Consider the following 23344-nt stretch of genomic DNA (forward strand, 5'->3'; position numbering starts at 1 on the left):
AAATATACATTCACAGGACCCAACATCTTAGGAAATCCGAGGCGATGTTTATCTCCTTCCTGCCGGCTTCCTTGGGTCAGAAGGTGTCTTCCCAAACCATCGGACGTTGGATACGCTCCTGCATAACTGAAGCATATAAGTCCCAATCCCTGCAAGTGCCACAGGGGATTACAGCCCACTCCACAAGGAGCGCGGCTACTTCCGCCGCTTGGAACACTCAAGCGTCGGTCGAGGACATCTGCAGAGCAGCTACGTGGGCATCCCCAACAACGTTTATTAGACACTACCGGCTGGACCTCTTTGCAGCGGCAGAAGCAGACTTTGGCAGGCGGGTCCTCCAGAGTGTTGACAACTCCACTGCTCCCCTGGCCGGACCTGTTCCCTCCCTGTCTCAGTAGCTTGGGTATATCCCATGTTGGACTCTCCTAAGCAGCGCATTGGAGAAGAGCCGTTGTACTCACCTGAACGGTCTTCTCAATGCGCTGCGTGGAGAGTCCAAACCCACCCGGCCTATCGGCTCAGGGTCGCAGTTATTGTTTTTATGTTAATAAAGTTTTATATATATTTATACTACACCTGTCTACGCCTTCGTTTAAAACTGGACCCTAGGGGTCGGTTGGGGGGTGTAGCCAATTTAAATATTTAAATCTTAAACTCAGTCCCTACCAATAAGACTAGAGTATAACCCATGTTGGACTCTCCACGCAGCGCATTGAGAAGACCGTTCAGGTGAGTACAACGGCTCATCTGTTTAATATTGGACCGAGAATATATTTTTGCAACCATAAGGCTGTGTGACATTTGTCCAGGGCTTAATTTCATGCAGTTTCAATATTATTCAAAATGAATATAAAAATTCAAACTTTTAACTCTTCCTTATTTCAATTCTTCTTCACTACTTGAAAAATGTATTATGACTTCAAAAAAACCCACTCCTTTCTTCTTTGAATCCAAGAATCTCCCAGAGCATTTAAAAGAAAATTCTTTTCATATTTGATTTACAAGTACACCTTTCCTTTAGACTTGAATTCTCATTACTAATACCTAAGGGAGATATGACAGAGACTAGGGAAAAAAATAGTGTTGCAGTTCATGGATACAGTAATGAATAAATAAATTTTGTTCATAAAATCTATAGCATATGTTGATATTTACATATTCTGATATCATAAAATTAAGTAAATACCTGAAATAAACAACTGATAGTCATTGTCAGCAATAAGAAATGGTAAACATTAAAACTAGTGTGATCCAGATTCTAGGGCAAAATGTGATTTGGAGCACATGTGGGTATATGCGAACATCTGTTAAGAATATGTCAAATCTATAGTGTCCAGAATTGCATGCCAGCTGCAGAAAGCAGCTACAATCCTCTGAAAAGCTGGAGCTGCTTTTCACCTGGTTTCAACAGGTGATGTATCTATGATAAGTTTTCCCTTAATCACAATCCAATCTTTTGACTCCAGATCTTTGCTCAACCCTAACAAAACTCATCTACTATATTAATATTTTTTTATCATTCAGAAAAATCAAATATTTGAGGCAAACAACGGGCATGTTCTAACTATTAGAGTATACCCACAAATTAATTTAATGTGGATGGAACCAATTTTACATATTTATATTGTATAACCTTATGTGATATTTCTAAAGAGCCTTTTAATTCCAATGCAAAGTGGAAAACTAATAATCACATTAGTCTCTTGCAGCAAGTACAACAAAGAATTTAAAATTTCACAAGACAGTTTAAGCTATTTCTAATAGCTATCTAAAGTCTTTAAAGCTAGGCTGTACATATTCTCAACACATGCAATTTCCCCCATCACACCATCTGTTATATAATGTTACTCTGTTATTATGCATTAAAAAATAAGCATTAAAAAAATCTACTCCATACTATAGACTGGGGTTTTTTTTAGTTCTTTTATCATTCCCAGTGTTCCTAGTGTTCAGGAATCAGGATTGGAGATCTATCTATCTATCTATCTATCTATCTATCTATCTATCTATCTATCTATCTATCTATCTATCTATCTATCCATCCATCCATCCATCCATCCATCCATCCATCCATCCATCCATCCATCCATCCATCCATCCATACTTATATGGTGCCCAACTCCAACAGGACTCTGGGCAGCTCACAGCCAAATACAGATAGAAAAGATATACCAGAAAACTTCCTAAAAACAGTAACAAGTAATGTTCCCTCTAATTTTTTTCGGTGTGGGTGGAAAAGTATAGTGTCTGAGCAACAGTCCCTTTGGGACTGGGCGGCATAGAAGAATAGATAGATAGATAGATAGATAGATAGATAGATAGATAGATAGATAGATAGATAGATAGATAGATAGATAGATAGATAGGAAAAAAATTCCCTTCTTTTTTTATTAAAAGAAATTAATAATAAAACAAAATCAAAATCTATTTTATTACTATCTTCTCCTCTTTTTCCATCCCTGTCTCTTCCCCCTTGTGTGTGTGTGTGTGTGTGTGAACTCTTGAACCATTTCCAATAACAGGTGAGCTATTAGAAATGGTTTAAGAGTTCACACACACACACACACAAACGGCTGGGGTTTTTTTCTGTTATTATTTGGGTGCTTTTTACCATATGCTTTAAATCAAGAGTCATTTTTCTTTCTCTCTCGCCCCCTCTTGCTCTCTCTCTCTCTTTCTCTCTCTCGTTTTTTCTCTCTCTCTATTGCTTTCTTTCTCTCTTACTCTTTCTTTCTATCTATCTCTTGCTATCTCTCTCTCTCCCCCTTTCATCTCTCTCTTTCTCTCGTTTTCTCTCTCTCTATTGCTTTCTTTCTCTTCTCTCTCTTGCTATGTCTCTCCCCCCCCCCTTTCTCTCTTTCTCTCAGCAGCGGCATTGGGCAGTAGCCGTGGGGCGGCGGCAGGGTGATCATCTGTGAGGCAGAGCTCCGGAACGGAGGTACCGACGGCGAGGGGGCTGCGAGAGCGCTTTCTCCGAGCGCTTCAGGAACGCCTGCCCTGCCTCTACTGCAGCCCCCTTGCTGGAAGTCTGGGACGAAAGTGCTCCCAGCGAAGGGGCTGCGAGAGGGGCGGGGCAGGCATTCCCGAAGCGCACGGAGAAAGCCCTTTCTCGCAGCCCCCTGGCTGGGAGCGCTTTCATCCCGAGAAGCTGCAGCCACAACCACCACTGCTGCGGGGGAAGTCGCGCCCCAAGGCAGGAGGAGGTGTAAGAGGAGAGGGGGCGGGCGGGCGGGGGGCAGGGCCGAGAGGCCAGGGGCACGAGGGGGCCGGAGGCACCGTGGGGAGGCAGGGGCGGCCGCGGCTCCCTTCCCTTCTACTGCCGGCACTTCCCCGCCCCCGTCCCCCCCCCGCAGGCTGGCAGAGGGATGGGGAGAGCGCGCCCATGGAAAAGGGTGCGCGGGGGGGTATTTTGGGGGCGCACGCGCGCACGCACGCAGCTTACAGGGAACGCTGGTAACAAATATCTAAAGACAGCTATCAGACAATTTAAAATAGTCAAGAACAATCATGCATACCCAGGCCTGCTGGAAAAGCCAAGTCTTTAAGGCTTTTCAGAAGCGCGCGGGGGGGGGGGGGGAGGGAGGCAATCCGGATGTCAGGAAAAAGCTGGTTCTAAAGAGCCAGAGCTCTTTAGTGGGTGCTTATTGGTCACGGTAGGAGGCAATCTCACAAAGTGCCTGGCCCTAAGCCATGTAGGGCTTTAAAGTTAATAACCAACCCCTTGAATTGTGCCCAGAGAACGATTGAGAGTGCAGACCGTGGAGAATTGGTATGTTGGGTATACCTAGGTGCAGCCACAATGGCTCACGTGGCTAAATTCTGAACCATTTGCAGTCTCCAAATGCTCTTCAGGGGTAGCCCCATATAGAGCACATTACAATAGACTAATCATGAGGTGATAAGGGCATGAGTGACCATAAGAAGACTTTCCTGATCCAAATATGGTCGCAATTGGTGCACTAGGTGAACCTGTGCAAAGTTTCCCCTAGTCACAGCTATCTAATCCTAGTTGTCAATCTAGGAGGGCAAATTGTGAACATCTTGAGGGGGGTAATTTACCCTCCAAGAACTAAAGTTGGATAGTCGATGTAATCTTTCTGAGGCTGTGCCCATAACCATTTCGTCCTGTCAGGGTAGAATTTGAGCCTGTTAACTCCCATCCAGACCCTCACAGCCTCCAGGCACTGGCACATCCACCGCTTTTCTGAACTGACACAGGGTGGAAATATATAGTTCAGTATCACCAGCATATTGCTAATACTTCACCCCGTGTTGTCAGATGATCTCACCCAGTAGTTTAATGTAGATGTTAAATAAAAGAAGAGAGAGGCAGCCCACAGAGGAGGGGCTTAGGGGTCAACCTTTGTACTCCCACCAACACCAGCTGTGACTGACCAGAGATAGAACCACCTTATCATGGTGCCTCTCACTCCCAACTCCCTTAGCCATCACAGAAGGATGCCATGGTCAATGATATCGAAAGCACCTGAGAGGTCAAGTAGCACCAAGATAGAGAAGTGACCCCTGTAGCCCATGTAGAGAGCATTGCAGTAGTCGAACCTCGAGTTGATAAGGGCATGAATAACTGTGAGTAGAGACTCTCTGTCCAAATAGAACCACAACGTGTGTACCAGACGAACCTGGATAAATGCCCCCCCCTCGCCACAGCCGAAAGATGATGGTCCAAAGTTAGCTGTGGATTGAGGACGCCCAAGTTGCGTACCCCCTGAGGGGACCAGAATTTACCGCTTCCCGAGTAATGGACGGACAGATGGACATGTCCTTGAGAGGCAGAACCCACAGCCACTCCGTCTTGTCGGGGTTGAGTCTGAGTTTATTAACACCCATACAGACCCTAACAGCCTCCAGACACCAGCACATCACTTCCACTGTTTCACTGAGTGGACACAGGGTGGAAATGTATAGCTGAGTATCATCAGCATACTAATGGTAACTCACCTCATGCCCTTGGATGCTCTCACCCAGCGGTTTCATGTAGATATTAAACAGCAGGGGGGAGAGGACCAACCCCTGAGCAACCCCATGAGGGATCTAGGAGTCAACCTCTGACCTCCTGCTAACACCGACTGCAGCCGACCAGAAAGGTAGGAGAACCACTGTAAAATGGTGCCTCCCACTCCCAGCCCCTCCAGTCGGCACAGAAGGATACCATGGTTGATGGTATCGAAAGCTGCTGAGAGGTCATAGAGCACCAGGATAGAGGATAAAACTTGTTTTAAATTTTGTTCTGTATTTTTTTTTGTTCGTGACATAATTCATCATTTCCACACATTGGATGCAATATTAATGTATTTTATCCAGTGGTAAATCTTTTTATACCTGTTCTATAGGCGTGGCTTAGTGGGTGTGTCAGGGGAAAGATACTGCAAAATCTTCATTCCACCCCAATCTGAGGCCAGCCAAAGGTGGTATTTGCCAGTTCTCTCAACTACTCAAAATTTCCGCTGATGGTTCTCTAGAACCTTTCAGAACCTGCTTGATTTCACCTCTGATCTTATCATGTACTGTACTGTAAAAGCAGGATTATTGTCACTATTACTCTTTACAATTGTTATGGTTAGCTCTGGCCCAGCTCCTGCCCCAAGGACTGTGGATGTGGGGGAGACATCCACATGCTGCAGGCCTGTTTTGCCTCCCACCCCGTGGAATCTGATGATGAAGGCTCCTCTGACCAAGAAGACATGAGTGACAGGGAGGAGAGTGTGGCAGACAGCTCAGAAGGAGATCAATTATCTAGTTCCTCCTTGGATTCAGAACAAGAGTTAATGATACAGCCACGCATGCGGAGAGCGATGCATAGGCAACAACTGAGAGATTATTATCAAAGAAAATGAGGCCACCTGTGGTTGGGTGGGGCTGTGGTGATTAATGAGGCTGCTATAAATAGCAGCCTGTGGGTTTGGCCATTGTGGAGGATTATCTGATCTTTGTTTCGTGACTGCTTTACTGACTTTGACCTTTTGTGTGCTGCTTTTTCCCGCTTTGAAACTAAACCAGAGCAAAGTGTGTTTCACTTTGTGAAAGAAGGACTGTGAATTGCTATACCAAAAGAGGGCTTAGGTTAAATGAATTTTCCTTATAAAGAACATTGTTTTGAATTTTCAAACGTGTGTGTGTGTGTGTCTGAAATTTGTACCTGTGAATTTTTGGGAGGAGTCTACCAGAAAGCCCGACAGAACATACAATAAAGCCAAACTTCTTCAGATTTTTTTGCAACTGCTTATAGAAAGATATGGAATTCTAAATATAAGCCTTACTCAAGGGACTTCCAATTTTTCTGTTTACGGAGATGTTTGCATGTAAGGTATTAAGAACATAATCTAAATACATTCCACTGGACATGTGTAAAAGGGTTGAGATTTCAACTATCTGGTTATTAGAATTTTGAAATCATTGTAGGAGAGACATGTCAATTTACTAAAAATATGAAGGTTTAAGCCTTACAATACTATTTGTTAGTTTGAAAGATACTACCTATCTTATTTTGAACCAGCTGTCATTATTGTAGAGTCTCTGCAAATTATACATTTGTGTATTATTTTACACAGAATTATTAGCAAATATAAATACATATAAAATGGCTTAAAGTTAAAGATATTACTGTAAATTATTTTGCCAGGTCTAGAAGCCTTCAGAATATACTTGATTAGGGATAATTAAAACTATCATATATCTAAGATATTGAACATAGGAATATATTCTAAAAATGCATGCATTGAAGATGCAAATAATTTGCCTTCTCCTATGCTAGCAATTTTCCCCACCCTATTCCGTTTTCTAGGAAGGCTGTTATAATACTGCAACTTCCAGCAAATCTCATATAAGATCTAATCTACTGAAAGTTTCCCATGATTCAGTTCTATTAATAACAATAAAGTAGTTATGACAATCTTTAGTCTTCTCATATGCACTGCTGCCCAGAAATGTCCAGTTAAATTGCACAATTCCAACTAGCAGCACTGCATGCATTTACCTGGCAATAAGTCTTATAGCAGATTTACTTTTCAGTAACATTCCTAAATCAGTGATATTACTAGTAGTTAATTTTTGTTGCAGTAAGAGAGGACTTCTCGCAGAGGAAGGGAAAGTAGTTAATAGCCATCCCCATCAGTGTCAGATATCGATTCACTCCGATTCTGAAGAACTAAGAAACACATCGTTCCTTAACTACCATGCAGACAGATTTTTTTTTCATCCACTTTAATTAGACTTCGCCCATTATTTCTGCCTGCAACTGGGCTGCTGTCTCACGTTGGAGCTTAGCAGAGTAATTTCAGCTGCAAAACGGAAACTGACATGGTTACCAAACTGGGCGGGGATTCAAGAACAGCATGGCTCTCTTATCAGGAGCGGCCTTTATATTAATTGCGATTATTTAAGCGGCCATGATTAAAAGCTGACCCGGTTGGTACACGATTTCTCGGAAGTTGCCTCCGCCAAGTTGAACGTACTTAGTATTAAGGGAGTTTTTCTAGCTCTTCCCCTTGCCTAAGGCGCCTGCCCGACCGAACGTGCCCTCGCCTCGCCCAGCACACCGTGGCTGCGTTTGTTCTTCGCACATCACTTCCTCCACACCTTTAGGAGCTTGGTAGTGAGGGGAGTTATGTAGGCCAGGGGTCCCCAACCACCGGGCCGTGGACCAGTACCGGGCCGCGGGGCATGTTGCACCGGTCCGTGGAGTCAGCAGCTGCCAGTCCTCCTGCCGCCGCCCCCTCCCTCCAATGCTTCATCTCCCGCTGGGAAAGAGGCCTCGGGAGGCAGGTTCTGCCGGCCACAGGGCGATGGACGGGACAGAGGGGCGGGAAGGACTGGGAGGCTCAAGCCTCTTTTGGCTTCTACCGTGGCACACCTTTGCATTTTTGGCTGGGGGGGGAGGCAGGAGGGCCGGCCTGACCCCCTCCCTCCAGCGCTTCACCTGCCGCCGGGCAAGAGGGTTTGGGAGGCAGGTTCTGCCGGCCACAGGGCGATGGCGGGAAAGAGGGGTGGGAAGGACCAGCACCCCCATGCTTAATCCCGCCCCCAACCACACCCCTTTCCGCCCCCACTGGGCCATAGAAAAATTGCCTTGCTGAAACTGGTCCCTGGTGGAAAAAACGTTGGGGACCACTGATGTAGGCGGTTTGGGGGTAGGGAGGAAGTTATTCTTCTCTTCTCGCAGCTCCGCGTCTCACAGGGCAGGCGCTTCGAACGACAGGATGGGGCCCTGCGTAAGGTTATGGGGAAGAGGGAGGAGAGAAAGGAAGGACGGGGGAGGGTTGCGGTGTTTCTAGGCTGAGCTATGCGCATGCGCGTTCCCAGTAGAGCCGAGAGGTCATTCTCGCCCGCCCCCCCCCCCGCGTCGCTCCCCCCCCCCCCTTAAGCATCACTGGACTGGGCCGGGGAAATCAGAGAGAAGCTGGGCGTGCAGCGTCACGGCGACGGCTGGAAGCCTCGCCCAGCTAGAGGGAGGGAGGGAGGGAGGCAGAGAGGGTTTGGTCAGGGAGGCGGCGGCGGCGGTAGACACGGGGAGCTGGAACGCCGTCCGGTAGGTAGAGGCCGTTATGGGTGGGAGGCGAGAGAAGGGACGTGCGGGGGAAGTACGGGTGGGGGCTCTGTGTGAACGCGGTATGTGCGGCGCCGCGCGGGTCTGATGCAAGTGGGCCGGCAACGGGTGCTTTGCGAAGCGGCTGAGGGCTGGCTAGGAAGGGGGCGGTGGCGGCGGCGGCAGCAGCAACAGCAGCGCTTTGCGAGCGGGACAAGGCTCTTGAGAGAGAATATGGCGGAGGCGGAACCGACCCCGCCGCTCCCTGCAGGGGATGGAGGAGAAGCAAGGCAAACGCTGCTCCGGTCCTCACTCTCTTCCCTCTCCCGGTTATGGCTGCCTCGCCAAATAAGTTCGAGCGGAAGGGGAAAGTTAGAGTCGCTCGTCCGAGGCCGCCCCTACTTGAGACTGTTGGGCGAAGAAGGCGACGTGGGCACGAAGGAGGAAGTAACTCGCGCCTTACTTGTCGCTGGGGTGGGGGAGGAAAGTTCTTGCCGGCCGGACTTGGATGGCGGCGGCGGCGGCAGCAGCGGCCTCAGCTGGGAGCCGCAGCCCCGCCTAGTCCGGCTGAGCTGAAGCAGCTCACTGTTTCCATTCTCTACCCCAGCGGGAAGCTGGGCGGCCGCTCCTCGGGCTGCGATAAGCTTCTTCCGCTTCCCATTCTCTTGGCAGAATCCGTTTTCAGCTTTTAAAGGGTGGGTTGCAGCAGCAGTGAAGATCACATTCAACCACATCCTCAATTTAATGAAGAGCTGTTTTCGGACCGATCCTTGTTCTTTAAGAGCTGGGTTGAATTCAGATTCTTCGAGATAGGAAGAAACAGCGCCCGCACGAAAAAAGATAATTAGAGAATACTGTATTGGCTAGAGTTGTATTTGCTATTTTCGCCATTACAAAAATCGACTGGAGTAGAGACGTTTGGATAGAAATATGACGACAACCTGTGGTACTTTGCTTTATGATATTCCTCGTATTGATTAGCTAGCTCATGCCTTAGTTCTATAAACCAATGCTTTCTAGAAATACTAAATCAGTAGACATTCATTTTAATTATACAGAATGCAAATAAAATGAATGGTGTATTCAGTTTTGGGGTTTTTTAAATGTCAGGATATACCACATTTTTCTAAATCATTATTTTAAAATATTGTTTTAGAAATAGTATGGTAAAACTTTCAAGTTCTCCACAATTCTTAGTTAATGGAATGATAATTTCTAATCGGCTTGAACCAATTCATTATTTAAGTAATTCATATTCTTGAATTAAATCTAGATATAGCTGAAGTAATGATAGCTTAACCTCATGTCAGAGTGATTCTCTGAATAATATTGTGGCCTTGAGATGCTTTTGAATCTAACATCTGACAAAGTCTAGAAGTAGATTGTAGTGGAAATGCCATTCATTTTTGTGTCTGAATTACAAGTAGTTTTGATTGCTTAATTGCTAAAATGTTGAGTAGGGTAGTTCTTTCTGTAAAATCAGCTGATGTAAAATGTAGAAACCCTTTTTCCAGTACAAATATAATCAAAGATATTATCAGTCATCTTCCATGTAGCACCCTATAGATGAGTTAAATTACAACTCTCATAATTTCCTGCCAATTTGCAACACATTTAGTTGGGGTTTGTTTAGCAGATAGACTTTACTTATCTTTCTGGATGTACTGCCTACATTGGCCTTGCTTGGTTATAAAGTGATAAAAATAAAATACTTGTGAATTAACATCAACTTCACTCAACCAATTTTTAAGTACTGTAATGCTAAAGTATTATGGGAACAGACTTTGAAAAGTATAAACTCCAAAATATTTAAATGAATGTAGAATATTAAAAATGTTGTGATGTAATTAAATGACTAAAGTATTTTTTATTATTATATTGTGAATATGAACTATCTTGGGGCAAGAGAATTGAGCAGGGAATGAAGTTAATTACAAAATACAGTTTATTATTAACATGGCTAATTTTAATTATGGTAATATAATGTTTAATATCTAAATGTCCTTGTTTTTCCCTAGAAAAAGTATTTTGTGTACTCTTTTATCAAATATAGTTTGTAAGCTTCTGAAATAATATGCATCTTTTTCTTGGCATATGTTGACATAAATTTGTTTTTTATGTATCATTAAAAAGTTGTCTATATCTGATCTGTTAATATATGTAGGTAGTCCTTGACTTAAAACCATTCATTTAGTAACCTTTCAGTGTTAAAACAGTACTGGAAAAAGACTACTGGCCAGTTTTTACACATATAACTGTTGCAGAATTCCTATAATCACATGATCAAATTTTGGACTTTGGGCGACTGGCCTGTATTTATGATAGTTGCAGTGCCCCAAGGTCATGTGATAATTTTTGTAAACTTCTCAGCTGGCTTCCAACAAGCAAAGTCAACGAGGGAAACCAGATTCACTTAACAGTTGCAGGATTCATTTACCTGGCAAATAGGTTGTAAAACGGGCCCAGCTCAGCAATGGAGATTTGGGGCTCAGCAGTGGTAATAAGTCAAGGACTACCTGTATTGGCAGTTAGTGAAAATTAATTGATGTATAGATGTGTGACTTTTCATGCTTTATCATATTTATTGAAACCAGTTCTAATGCTCAGACAGATTTGAAGCTGAAGTAATGGAAAGCAAAAGAAATGCTGATCATCTAATGTTTGAAGGGGAAAAAACTAACAACAATGCAATCTGTTTTGCTTTTGATGAACAGGCTACATTTAGCTATCTTTTTAGAATATTGAATATCTACTCAAAACCTTTTGCTTCACAGTGTGTAATTGCAGCATAGAAAAATATTTTCCAAACAGTTGTCAATTTTTAATGTGTTTTATTCTACATGCTTTGCTTTGTTGTGCTGCAATAGGTTGGAATATTTCCAAGTTTAAATGTATTATTTAAGTTTTAAAAATATAGAAAAATAAAATACGTATATATCTAAAAACTATATAATTTCTAAGGATTATAAAACCACCTATAATCAAGATGTGATGATGTTCCAGATTGACAGGAACTGATTATCTCCAGTGATTATATTTTAAGATTGGAGGCCGCTATTTTGCATATGACTGTTTATGATTTATCATGCTTTCATGATTTTGAGATTTCTATAATTCAGCTAGCCAAAATCTTGCAGTTAAGGCAGCTTATCAATATTATAAATTAGAAATTGAAGTGTTCATATGGTGAACTCTTGAATGAAACATGTTTGGAAACAAAAAACTTTAGGGATAATTGCCGTATTTTTCAGAGTATAACACGGACCTTCCCCCCTCAAAAGAGGGTGTCTTATGCACTGAATACAACCATTTTGGCCGCCTGAAGTGCCATCCTGCTTCTCATTTTTGTGGAAAATGGGCCTGTTTTGAGGAAAATAAGGTGTGCAGAGGGTTTGAGAGCCTGCAGAGTGCTCTTGAGAGCTGGGGGAAGGCAAAACACCCAGTTGCAGAAAATGGTCCATTTTTCTCAACAACGGGGGCGGTTTTGCCTTCCCCTAGAAGCACTCTGCAGGCCTCCCAAACCCTCTGTACCATGTTTTTCAAAAAAACCCTCAAACAGATGAAAATTGGCCCTCTTTTGCAAAAAAATGGGGCACGTAGAGGATTTGGAAGGCCTGCAGAGTGGTCTTGGGGACTGGAGAGGACAAAAACTTTTTTTCTTACTTACCTCTTTGAGGTGCATCTTATACACCAGTGCATTTTACAGTCCAAAAAATATGGTAGTGGCAATGTTATAATGCATTTGCTATTTAATAAATGCCATAAACATAATAAGATAATGAAAAGATAATGAAATACAACTGTATATATTTGTTTAAAATAAATAGTGTATTAAAGGTAATTGGAAAGAGGCAGCAACACAATTGCTAATGATAGCAATGATAAGCTATCATTGCTATCATAAGTGTTGGTTATGACCTATAAAGCCCTTCATGGCATTGGACCCGAATATCTCCGGGACCGCCTTCTGCCGCACGAATCCCAGTGACCAGTTAGGTCCCACAGAGTTGGCCTTCTCTGGGTCTCGTCGACTAAACAATGCCGTTTGGCGGGACCTAGGGGAAGAGCCTTCTCTGTGATGGCCCCAGCCCTCTGGAACCAGCTCCCCCCAGAGATCAGAATTGCCCCCACCCTCCTCGCCTTTCGTGAGCTCCTTAAAACCCACCTGTGTCGTCAGGCATGGGGGAATTGAGATATTCCTTCCCCCTAGGCCTATACAATTCATGCATGGTATGTTTGTGTGTATGTTCGGTTTTTAATAAGGGTCTTTTAATTATTTTAAATATTAGATTTGTCATATGTTGTTTCATTATTGTTGTTAGCCGCCCCGAGTCTATGGAGAGGGGCGGCATACAAATCTAAAAAATAAATAAATAAATATCTCCGTTTCAAACCATCCCCTTTGCAAGCAGACAAAGCTTCATCTCCCTCTGCTCAAAAAGTGTTTGGGCAGATACCACAGGTCCCACCTTCTCCATCCCACTATCTGTTTGGCTGCAACCTCAATTGGAGCCAAGCTCTCAGCATGCCCCAGTCTCCACCCACCCTGCTAGGAGAGTGAAGAGCCCTTGTGAAGCAATCAGCAGCATGGAGAGCCAGTTGGTAGCCAGCACAGCACTCACCATGGCCGAAAAGTGTCCCGGCAGCAGTTGGGCCAGCAGGAAGGGCAGATTGAGACTAGCATGCTGAGAGTTTGGCCCGGTGCAGTCGCAGGCAAGCAGACAGTGGTATGGAGAGAGTGATTAGATTAGATTTATTCGATTTGTATGCCGCCCCTCTCTGGAGAGACTGGGGCCAGCGGTAGTTGCGCTCCCACTCCTGACAGCTACCTATCTCTGGGACCGCCTTCTGCCGCACGAATCTCAGCGACCGGATAGGTCCCAAAGAGTTGGCCTTCTCTGGGTCCCGTCGACGAAACAATGCCGTCTGGCGGGACCCAGGGGAAGAGCCTTCTCTGTGGTGGCCCCGACCCTCTGGAATCAACTCCCCCCGGAGATTAGGACTGCCCCCACCCTCCTTGCCTTTCGTAAACTTCTCAAAACCAATCTCTGTCATCAGGCATGGGGAAATTGATTCCCCTGGGCCATTTCCGCTTTATGTATGGTATGTATGATAAGTATGATTGTTTTTATATTAAGGGTTTTAAATTGTTTTAAGTATTGGATTTGTACTGTTTCTTGTTGTGAGCCGCTCCGAGTCCTCGGAGAGAGGCGGAATACAAATCTAATAAATAATAATAATACCGCACTTATCGCCTCCTGCACTTAAAAAAGTAAGACCTCCCCAATACTAAACCCGAGTGCTTATTTTCAAGCCCAAAAGAAAATAAGACTGGATCTTATTTTAGGGGAAACACCGTATGATTGTAATTCGTGCCTGACACTGTTGATTGCAACATTGCTTGATCTAGTAATCAATATTAAAAAATTAATAGTGCACATTTAGCAATGCCTTTGATTTACTAGTCACATTGAATATTTTGAAAAATGCTTATCAAATTTTTCTGCAACATACTATGTCTTCTGCAGTCCTAAAGACACAAAGCAATTTAAGTCTTTTTTTATTTTTATTATTATTATTATTATTATTATTATTATTATTTATTAAATTTGTATGCTGCCCCTCTCCGTAGACTCTGGGCGGCTCACAACAATAGTTGCAAAACAATGTAATACAAATCTAATAATTTAAACTAAAAACCCATAATTTTAAAACATGCACACAACACACCATGCATAAATAATATAGGCCTGGGGAAGTTATTTCAGTGGGTTTTAAGGAGTTTACGAAAGGCAAGGGGGGTGGGGGCAATTCTAATCTCGGGGGAGCTGGTTCCAGAGGGTCGAGGCCACCACAGAGAAGGCTCTTCCTCTGGGACCCGCCAGACGACATTGTTTAGTCGACGGAACCTGGAGAAGGCCAACTCTGTAGGACCTAATCGGTCGCTGGGATTCGTGCGGCAGAAAGCAGTCCCGGATGTACCAAAGACAAGTACTGTATTTTTCAGATTATAAGATGCACCTTAGTTTTTGGGGAAGAAAACAGGGAGAAGAATCTGCTTATCAGATATTCATCTAGCTAACGTCCTTAGCCTGGTCAGCTTCAGCACATTATTTTATCCCTTGGTTAGGGCTTTTAAAAAACCTTATTTGGAGAGAGTAACAGTGAAAGAGCTTGCAAGTCCCTAAGAGCTGGGAACTTCGTTAGCACCTGGTTAGCAAGGTGCAAATAGAGCAATGAAAAAAAACCCTGCAAAGACTTAGGACTTGGAGTTTGCAAGTTGTTAAAAGGTGGGAAGATCGTTTAGCATCTAGTTAGGGTTGAAAAATAAAGCTTCAAAGAAAGCTACATTCAGAGTATAAGAGGCACCCAAATTTTCAGCCTCTTTTAGGGAGCAAAAAGGTGTGTCTTATACTCCCCAAAATATGATATCTTTTGTTTTAAAGCATACATTTTGACTCAAATATGTATCCGTTTTAAAATCAAGGTGTTTCTTAAAGTAATTTCTAGCTCCTCAAAATATTTATTAATACATCTTATATATCTGTGATGGCAAACCTGTGGCACGCATGCCACAAGTGGCATACAGAGCCATGTCAGAGGGCACATAAAAATTTGCCATGTTTAAACTGATGTTTGGCTTACCAGGCTTCAGAAAGGCCTGTGAGCATACACGAGGGGCAGTGTGGGGTGTGTGCATGCAGGGGGGGGGAGAGGGACACTCTGGGGGCAGCCAAAGGTGGTATGTGCCGGTTCTCTGAACTACTCAAAAATTTCTGCTACCGGTTCTCCAGAATCTGTCAGAACCTGCTTAATTTCACCCGTTTTAAGCCCAAATTTTAAATATGTAAAATTAATAAATAGTATGTATCATACTATGTATGTACCATTTTTAGGGGAAAATGATATCTTGTGTAGCATGTCCAGGGGCAGTGAACTTAATTATATCAAATCGTGGAGAAAGTAAACTTGTACATTATGAAACCAAATAACGAAATAATAAATATTGTGTTCAATTTAATTTTCAGGATAAAGTACAGTATTTTTATTTTAATTTACTTTAATAAAATAAGTTACAAGTAAAGCACCCTGGAGCTAATTGGAAGACTTGGGAAAAACCACAAGTTTTTTCATTATGAAGCGGCTTGATTTTTTTCTCAACTTTTCAGATTGGATGATATTAACTTTGGCTGTGAATTTGCCTATAGAGTCAGTTCAGCTATAATGTCTAGCTTTAGAAACCTAATTTGCCCACAACTAGTTTGCTTTAAGAATTGTATTCTCCATATTTAATGTTGAAGGTGTAGTCTTTTCTGTTTCAATAGGCCTTTCTAAAGATAACACACTGATTCAAGGCTTTGCTGTTAAGATTTATAGTTGACAGAGTCATTTATAATGGACTATGATATATAGTTAGAAATAAGGAAATACATGGGATGGCAGATTGTTAGCTCATTGTTGGGTAGGGAAGCACAGTAGTACTTGGCAATAAATGATCTAATTATTTTGCATAATTTTAAAAAAAATCAAAGTAAAATAAAATTCCTAAACTGAATGCAGCAGCATCTAATGTCAGTAAAGGCCATTCACATCAAGGGAATTGAACACAAAAGCTTTCTTCCAAAGCAGGGAATCAATACCACAAGCTAGAATAGGCAATTAAATGAAGCAGCATGCTTGATTTAGAGAGGAGACCTTGTTTGTTGCAGTAGACAAAACTAAGTGTGCACATTTTCTTTAGAAAAAGACTAAACTGATCCACTTTTCCTAAAATCACGTTTGTTTGTTTGTTTGTTTGTTTGTTTGTTTGTTTCATACTGATTATGTTGTTAAAGCCCATTTAGCAAATGCTGTGGTCTTTTCCCATGACTTCTGTGAAATTTGCATTAAAAGATCTAGTTATTGTTAATTTTTGATGTAGCTCAGCTTTGCTTATGGCAATTGGCTATAATTTATATTTCCAAATGTGGGTTTATATATAAATGTATTAGGGTTAAATAATTAACCATCAAAAACATTCAAGTCAATTCTTGAAAATACATATTTTGCTTTTAGATTTTGGTTGGCTTCAAATTGTTTTGCTGAAAAAATAGCTGTTATACTTTATTTAAAGCATGTTTTTATATCCAACAAAGCTATATTATATGAACATAGCATGGCACACTTCAGCAAAATGATTATTTAAATTAGAGGTAGATGATCACAAGTTCTTATGCAAATAACTAGTGAAGAAACAATGAACCAAATAGAGGGAGTTCTGACTTCTCTAGATAAAGGATATAGATGAAAAAAGCAGTTTATGTCTTTTGTTCTTAAGACTCAGAGTTACGCAACTTTGAACTCCTACATCTGAGCACAAATGAAAAATATAGTAAGTCTAGTAGTTATCCATATACTTTCTACACATGTAAAGTTGCATTTATTCATTTATAATAAAATTCACATGCATAAAATTTTTATATAAACTATAATTGCATAAAATTTTGTTTAAATTTCACAGGTATTCTGCTATAGCAGGCACCCTTTCCTTCTTATGGTGCTTCAGCAACATATTACGAATATCAATATCCCTGAGAATTACTATTGGTAGTTACAACAGAAATATCTTGGTGAGGCAGTCAAATACTATTCTCCTTAAAAGAAGGAAAAATAATCTTTGTTCAGAATATGTATGCAATATAATCAGTGCAATTTTTTTTGTATCCTAATTAGCAAGGATCTGAATTAACATTTCCAGTAGTTTTAAATATATGTACAGGTGATTTTTGTCTTGCATCTAGTCCTTTAACAACAGTTTGATGTTACAATAGCTAAGAAAGACCACTTTACATCTCACCTCAGGAGTTCCCTTCCGTGCATGGAAGAGAGCTACCTACCCTCCTTTACACTCTGTAAAGCACTTCTAGCCATCATAAAACATTGCTTCCCTGAAGTCATGTGATTGTGATCTAGGGACTTGGCAATATGCTGTCACTTATGATTGGTTGCCAAGCTGCTGTAATTGCGATACTGTATTGCCATTTGCAGTCTTCTTTGCTAACTTCCCCGGAAGCTGTCAAGGAAGGTTACAAGCTGCTGCCGCCTGCCAAAGGATTTCCCCTCCTCTCCTTGTATGGAAGGGAACTCCTGAAATCCTTCATTGAGCTGCCAAAATGAAGCTTGGATCTTCAGGATCCATGCTTCATATTTTCTGGCCAGCAGAGGAGTTCCCTTCTGTGCGTGTAGAGGCTTGGGAAATTCTTGCACTGGGCTGGAGAAACTTAAATGGGGATCCCAAGATCAGAGTTCCATTCATGCATTCCACCAAAGGAGTTGCCTTCTGTCCATGGAGGGAAACTGCCTACCCTTGTTTGGCAGGCAGCTTTTTTGCTCCATACACTTGATGACCCATGTGGTTGTGTAACAACCATAACAGGAAAAATGGGATTGCATTCGTTGAGTGAAGTTATGTGGGCATCTTGCTTAAAAAGCACTATGCTGAATGGTGGAGATTCCAGTCCCAGTTGGGGTAATAAGTCAAGGACTACCTGTATACATTATAAGTCCCTACTTATAGCATTTTGCCTCGTGAGGGGTCCTTGGTGATCTGTGAACTTGGTTATTGTAGATATTTCATTACTCACAGTAGGTAACATAATCAGTGCAAACAACCAAGCTCAGAGAATATCAAGGACTTCTCTCATTTGAACCCTGAGTAAAAGAAAATATTCTCTTTTATTGGAGCTTCAGTGTGCTAGGGCACATCTTAAAATAAATGCTGCCTTGAGCAATACACAAACCCCTGGTTAGAATGATACCAGAATAGATTGCTCCTTTTGGAGCCACAAAAAATGAGACATAAAGTGAAGTTTCAGTAATGTGATTTAGGACTAGAGTTGGCAAAAGAATTACTTTTATTTGTATCTGTGCTTTGCTTTGTAATATTCTTGCATTCTAATTTCTCATCAGCTTTGGATGGCTGACTGTATGAGCACCTATTCTAATAAAGATATTTCTCCTAAACAGCTCATCCACATAGAGGCGCAAAACATTTTTTGCCTTAGATAAAAGGTTTTCACAACAAGAGAAGCATACATTAAAAGTAGGTCTTTTGGCAGTCTCATAGGATAGTCTGTAAGCTTGTGTGCATCAGATTATTTTTCATTTAATAAATCTAATATCCCGTGAGTGTATTCTCCTTTCTCCTGTGTTCAGGTTTATCAGTATAGACAAAATATAAAATATATTTAATTTAAAACTACAAATAAAAATGTTGGTTTGTAAGTAGGCTGCATTCTGATTGAACAAAAATCAAAACAATCTGAATTTTCCATTGCCAGTTCAGTTGAAGAAGGGGAAAAAACCATAGTACATTCTGTCCTTCCGACTCACCTAACTAATTGTATTTATATTTTAATATTGAACATGACCAAAAAAACCCTAACACACAGGAATATTGATTTTGGGATTTTTTTTCTTGAACTGAACTATGCGTGGTTCTGCAATGTGGATTAATACATGTTTTCACCAATGCCGTAGGTCCTGCAATAACAATACTATATGTAAATATAATATACTTCAACTGGAGCATATAGGTAGACACCTGGGATATGTTCTTGATGAGAAACAAATATGTTATTCTGCATGCACACACCCCTATAATCAAAGTGGCATAGTCAGTTTTGATGTGTCATTCATGTTCAACCTTTATGATGATAGACTCAATTGGTATCTTCTATGTAAGAGGAATGAATAATTTTGGGTGGGTTTTTTCAGTTATGTCTTTATGAAATCACACCTATACTATCTAACACTTAATGTATCTGAATAGATTTCTGTTTACACAAACTTTACTTATTGAATCTTATGGCTTGTTACTAGAATACACTTGGCTTGTTTTGGCACTCCAAACAAAATGACCAGATCTAGGATATTCCAATGGAATATTAGTGTTCTGTATTAAAGCAGAACTTGAAACTTTTAAAATGTTCTACCATGAGATCTTTACTTCCTCATTTCTTGTCAATATAAATGGTAGTTCACTCTGAATGCTATCTACAATGCAGTACACATACAATTGAGAACTAAAATGCTTTAAAACAAAGCAATGTAAGAAGTAAATGTATCAGTGTTTGCATAAACATCCACAAAATTCTGAGTTCAACAAAAGAGCAACAAGAATTTAAGGAGATGTTTTAATGCAGTGTACAAAATATTTATAGTAGTGCTTAAAAGTTTATATATATATATATATTTAAATTTTCTATATTTGTGCATAAATATGATTTAAAACATTATCGTTTCTCTACACAAATCCTTAACACTAGGTAGAGAACACCTTTAAATGAGTGAAAAACATTGTACCTGTTCATTTATTCACTGACAAAAATGTTCCAAAATTGCCTTGTTTGTGGTTAAAGTATATGAACTTCTGGGGTTATCGGTTCATTTTCCTATGTTCAACATAATCCTTAATCTCACAATCTCTGCTCTTTCGGAGAGACTGCTGGCCAGAATTTGCTTCAGGGGTGTCTAGTTCTTTACAAATCCTCAATGGAAGCCAGTAGTGCTATTTAATCTCTGAACATGTGTTTTATTGATTCTTCTGCCTCTTAACTACCTTTAGCCAAAGACAAGTATGATGGATCTACCCAAGGTTTTATTTATAAAAATACTTTCCAAATTTCCATGGTTAAAAGAAATTATGATTGCAGGCCATCAAAATAGTTTTAAAATATAGAAATTAGATGATGGTATTACTCTGCAATGAGGAGAGATAAAATGGAAGCTTTTAATCTTGGGATAATTTGCACACCCCTACATGCTTCTAAGAATCTTTGCAATTTCCATGCTCATGGAGACAGCATCCAAGCAAGTGTTAACTCCTTCTATTATCCAATCAGGACTGACTGCAAGTAAATGACACATCTCATCACTTTGTGACTTCCACTTTTTAAACTCGGTTGGACATGGACATGGATTTCAAGATCTCCCATATGTTGCTGTTTCCTTTGTACCTGTAACTTTAAGAGAAAATTTCCTTTTGCTCAGTGTGTTTGCTGCTTTGGTGCTGGCAAGAAGGGCTTGCCCAACACCATCGAAGACCACTCTAATGATGGCTAGACTACCAGCTGGTAGTCCTAGCAGGATAGCATGCACAAGAGGCCCCTCTGCCACACTGATTGTTTAATGTGCTGAAGGGGGTGAACTAGCCACCTGTGATTATTTGCTGCTCATTCAGCCTTCTACCCACAAGTTTCGGCTCAGCAGCATCTGAGGCTCCCTGGAAACACTCTGTAGGTGTTTTGAAGCCAAATTAAGTTTGGAGCACTGAGACCGTTCTGATTACCTGTTTTTCGGGTAGCACATAAGCTCGGCTCTGCAGCTACATGCATTGGAAGTGAGAGAGGCATACTTTTTTTATTGCGGCTGCCATTTTGTTCCCTCCACTCTTCCGCCCTCCTTTTTTATTTTTGCTGCCTTACAGGCCTTGTTTGCCTGTGCCACTTGGAGTAAACCAAGATGGCGGATACCACTTCTTCAAGGCTAGCCATTCTGAGAGGCGATTTGTCTTCTCCCTCTTACAAGTAGCCACAGTCATTCTGGAGCCACCACTAGGGTCTCTTAAGAAGAGGGCAACATCTGGATAATTTCATTTAAGCTGCTCCTAAGATCTTACGAGATGGCAGACAATCAGGACCAGAGTACGTGCAAAGCTATTGAGAAGGTAATAGCCAAGGCCCAAATGGCTTCTTCTGACAAGACTAGGGGCATCCAGAGGGAACAGACCCCTGTGTTCTCTCAGGATGTTACGTTACCATCTGAAATCTTGAGGCAGCCTACCTTAGATTTGCCTGACAAATTGGTCCCTGTACCCTCATCCAAGTTCCTTGATACAACAGATACCCAGGTGCATTGCAGTGGGGGTCCTAGAGCAGAGGCCACCTTCACTCCAACCATTGCAGGTATTCATTCTGGGGAACAATTTGAACCTTATGTCCAGGCCGGTATGAGAGAATGGATGGCTGACACTATTAAGCAGTGTATCTCTGAGGCCTTGTACCAGGGTTCTTATAGAAGATGGGGTTCCCCCAGGCCACAGGAGCAATCCTTCCTAGTATGGGAGGGGAGGACCAATTTAGAGAGGATGTTTTGTCTCACTCCTCATTTTAGCGGGCTATCTCTTTAGGTGAAAAATTAGCATGTTTGATTTGTCTGAGGATGAGGGCCTTCCACCCAATCACCATTAAATGGGGGGATTGTTTTCATCCTCAACTTTTTTGATCCTTGCCAAAGTCACCATCCGGTTGGGATCTGAACCTGCAGTTGAAATAGAGGAGATTCCAGCACCCAAAATGTTTCTTGATCTGGTTCAGTGGCAGTGGTCCATGCCAGTTTCAGGCCCCAATCCAAATAGCATTGAGAAATGCTTTTACAAGGTGGAGTTTGGCCTTTCTAACATCCTCCAGCTCTGGCTTCCCCTTTGGGTACCACCTGGATTCATTGGAAAACCTTGAGGCCTGAGAACAAGAGAGCCGAACAATTGCTGGTCAAGGGCCAATTGGCTAGTGCTTGGGCAGTGAAGGCTTCCCTGTCTGCCTTCTTTTTTTAACAGAGTTTCATTGCTTTGATTGCAGCAGCTACAAGATAGATTCCTAGCAGATGATACTAGGTCACATCACAATCTCAACAAACCTTAAGATTCTCAGCTGATACCACGCTCAATGTGGCCCATTTTTGAGCCAAAGCTATTGGTAGTTCATTAGCTTCTAGATGTCTGCTTTGGCTGAGGTAGTGGCAGGCCGATGCCCATATCAAATTATGTTTGGCTTTGGCTCCCATGTCAGATTCTTCCTTGTTTTGAGAGGCCTCTTCTCATAGAATCCCAGGACAGGTGCAAGATCCTGCCTTCCATTTCTTGCAGATCTGAACCTTGGCCTGTTCCTTACTATTGGCCCTCATCCTTTCGGGAGCAGGAGGGTGGTTTATGGCCCCAGTGCCATCAACAAGTCTTCCCTCACAGGCAAGGCCAGACTCAGGGCAAGCAGGTATTCTTCCAAAAGGGGGGAGGGATCACCGTTTCAGTGGTATTTCAGCAGCAGTGTCTGCTCTTCCCATTGGTGGTAGGTTATTCTTTTTTGCCGACCAATGGGAGGAAACTACTATGGATGCCTGGGTCAGAGAGTCAGTTTGAGCGGACATCTCCATAGAGATTCTCTCCTCCCCTCTAAAGATTTTCAATCCATTCCCCATATCTAGGAATAAGTCCAAGAGGCTCCTCATGAATTCAGCTATAAAGCATCTGCCCAAAATTTGTGCAATACAACCGGTACCGGAGGAGCAACAGGGCCAAGGATTCTATTCACTTCTTTTACTCATCAAAAAATCCTCAGGAGGCTGGAGGGTGATTCTGGATCTTAAGACCCTGAACCGGCACATTGTTTAACGATAGTTTAAATCCATACCCTGTAGTCCATTCCTGACACCGTCTGGAAGGGTGATTTCCTCACGCCAGTGGATCTGACAGAAGCTTACCTCCATGTGCCTGTTCTCCCCGCCCATAGACAGTACTTTTGTTTTTATTATGCAGGGCAGCACTACCAGTATCAGGCTCTACCGTTCAGATTGTCCTCCGCCACGTGTGTTTATAAAGCTGATGGCAGCACTGGCAGGTCATGTGCGCTCACTTCTCATTCACATTCAGTTTTACCTCAATGACATCCTGATCCTGTCAGCCTCTCAAACTCAGGTAGCCAAAGACTTGGAACACAGTCTCTCCATCAATAGGGCTAAGAGTCATCTGATTCCCACCACTCGTATTCA

At 42.1% G+C, this 23344-nt stretch overlaps 1 protein-coding gene across 3 annotated transcripts in view; it reads left to right on the plus strand.

Moving 5' to 3' along the window:
* The first annotated feature begins 8192 nt into the window (after positions 1-8192).
* The window catches only part of RAP1B (RAP1B, member of RAS oncogene family), a 37512-nt gene continuing 22360 nt past the window's right edge, over positions 8193-23344 (plus strand). The window contains exons 1-2 of one of the 3 annotated variants that reach the window (XM_070755671.1): positions 8307-8545; positions 17043-17151. The gene's annotated coding sequence lies outside the window, so the exon portion shown is untranslated. Of the gene's footprint in view, positions 8546-9235; positions 9489-17042; positions 17152-23344 lie in introns of those variants that run through there. The other 2 variants (XM_070755667.1, XM_070755672.1) reach the window with 2 other exon arrangements.

This window comes from Erythrolamprus reginae, chromosome 6 (assembly GCF_031021105.1).
Source record: "Erythrolamprus reginae isolate rEryReg1 chromosome 6, rEryReg1.hap1, whole genome shotgun sequence".
NCBI lineage: Eukaryota > Metazoa > Chordata > Lepidosauria > Squamata > Dipsadidae > Erythrolamprus > Erythrolamprus reginae.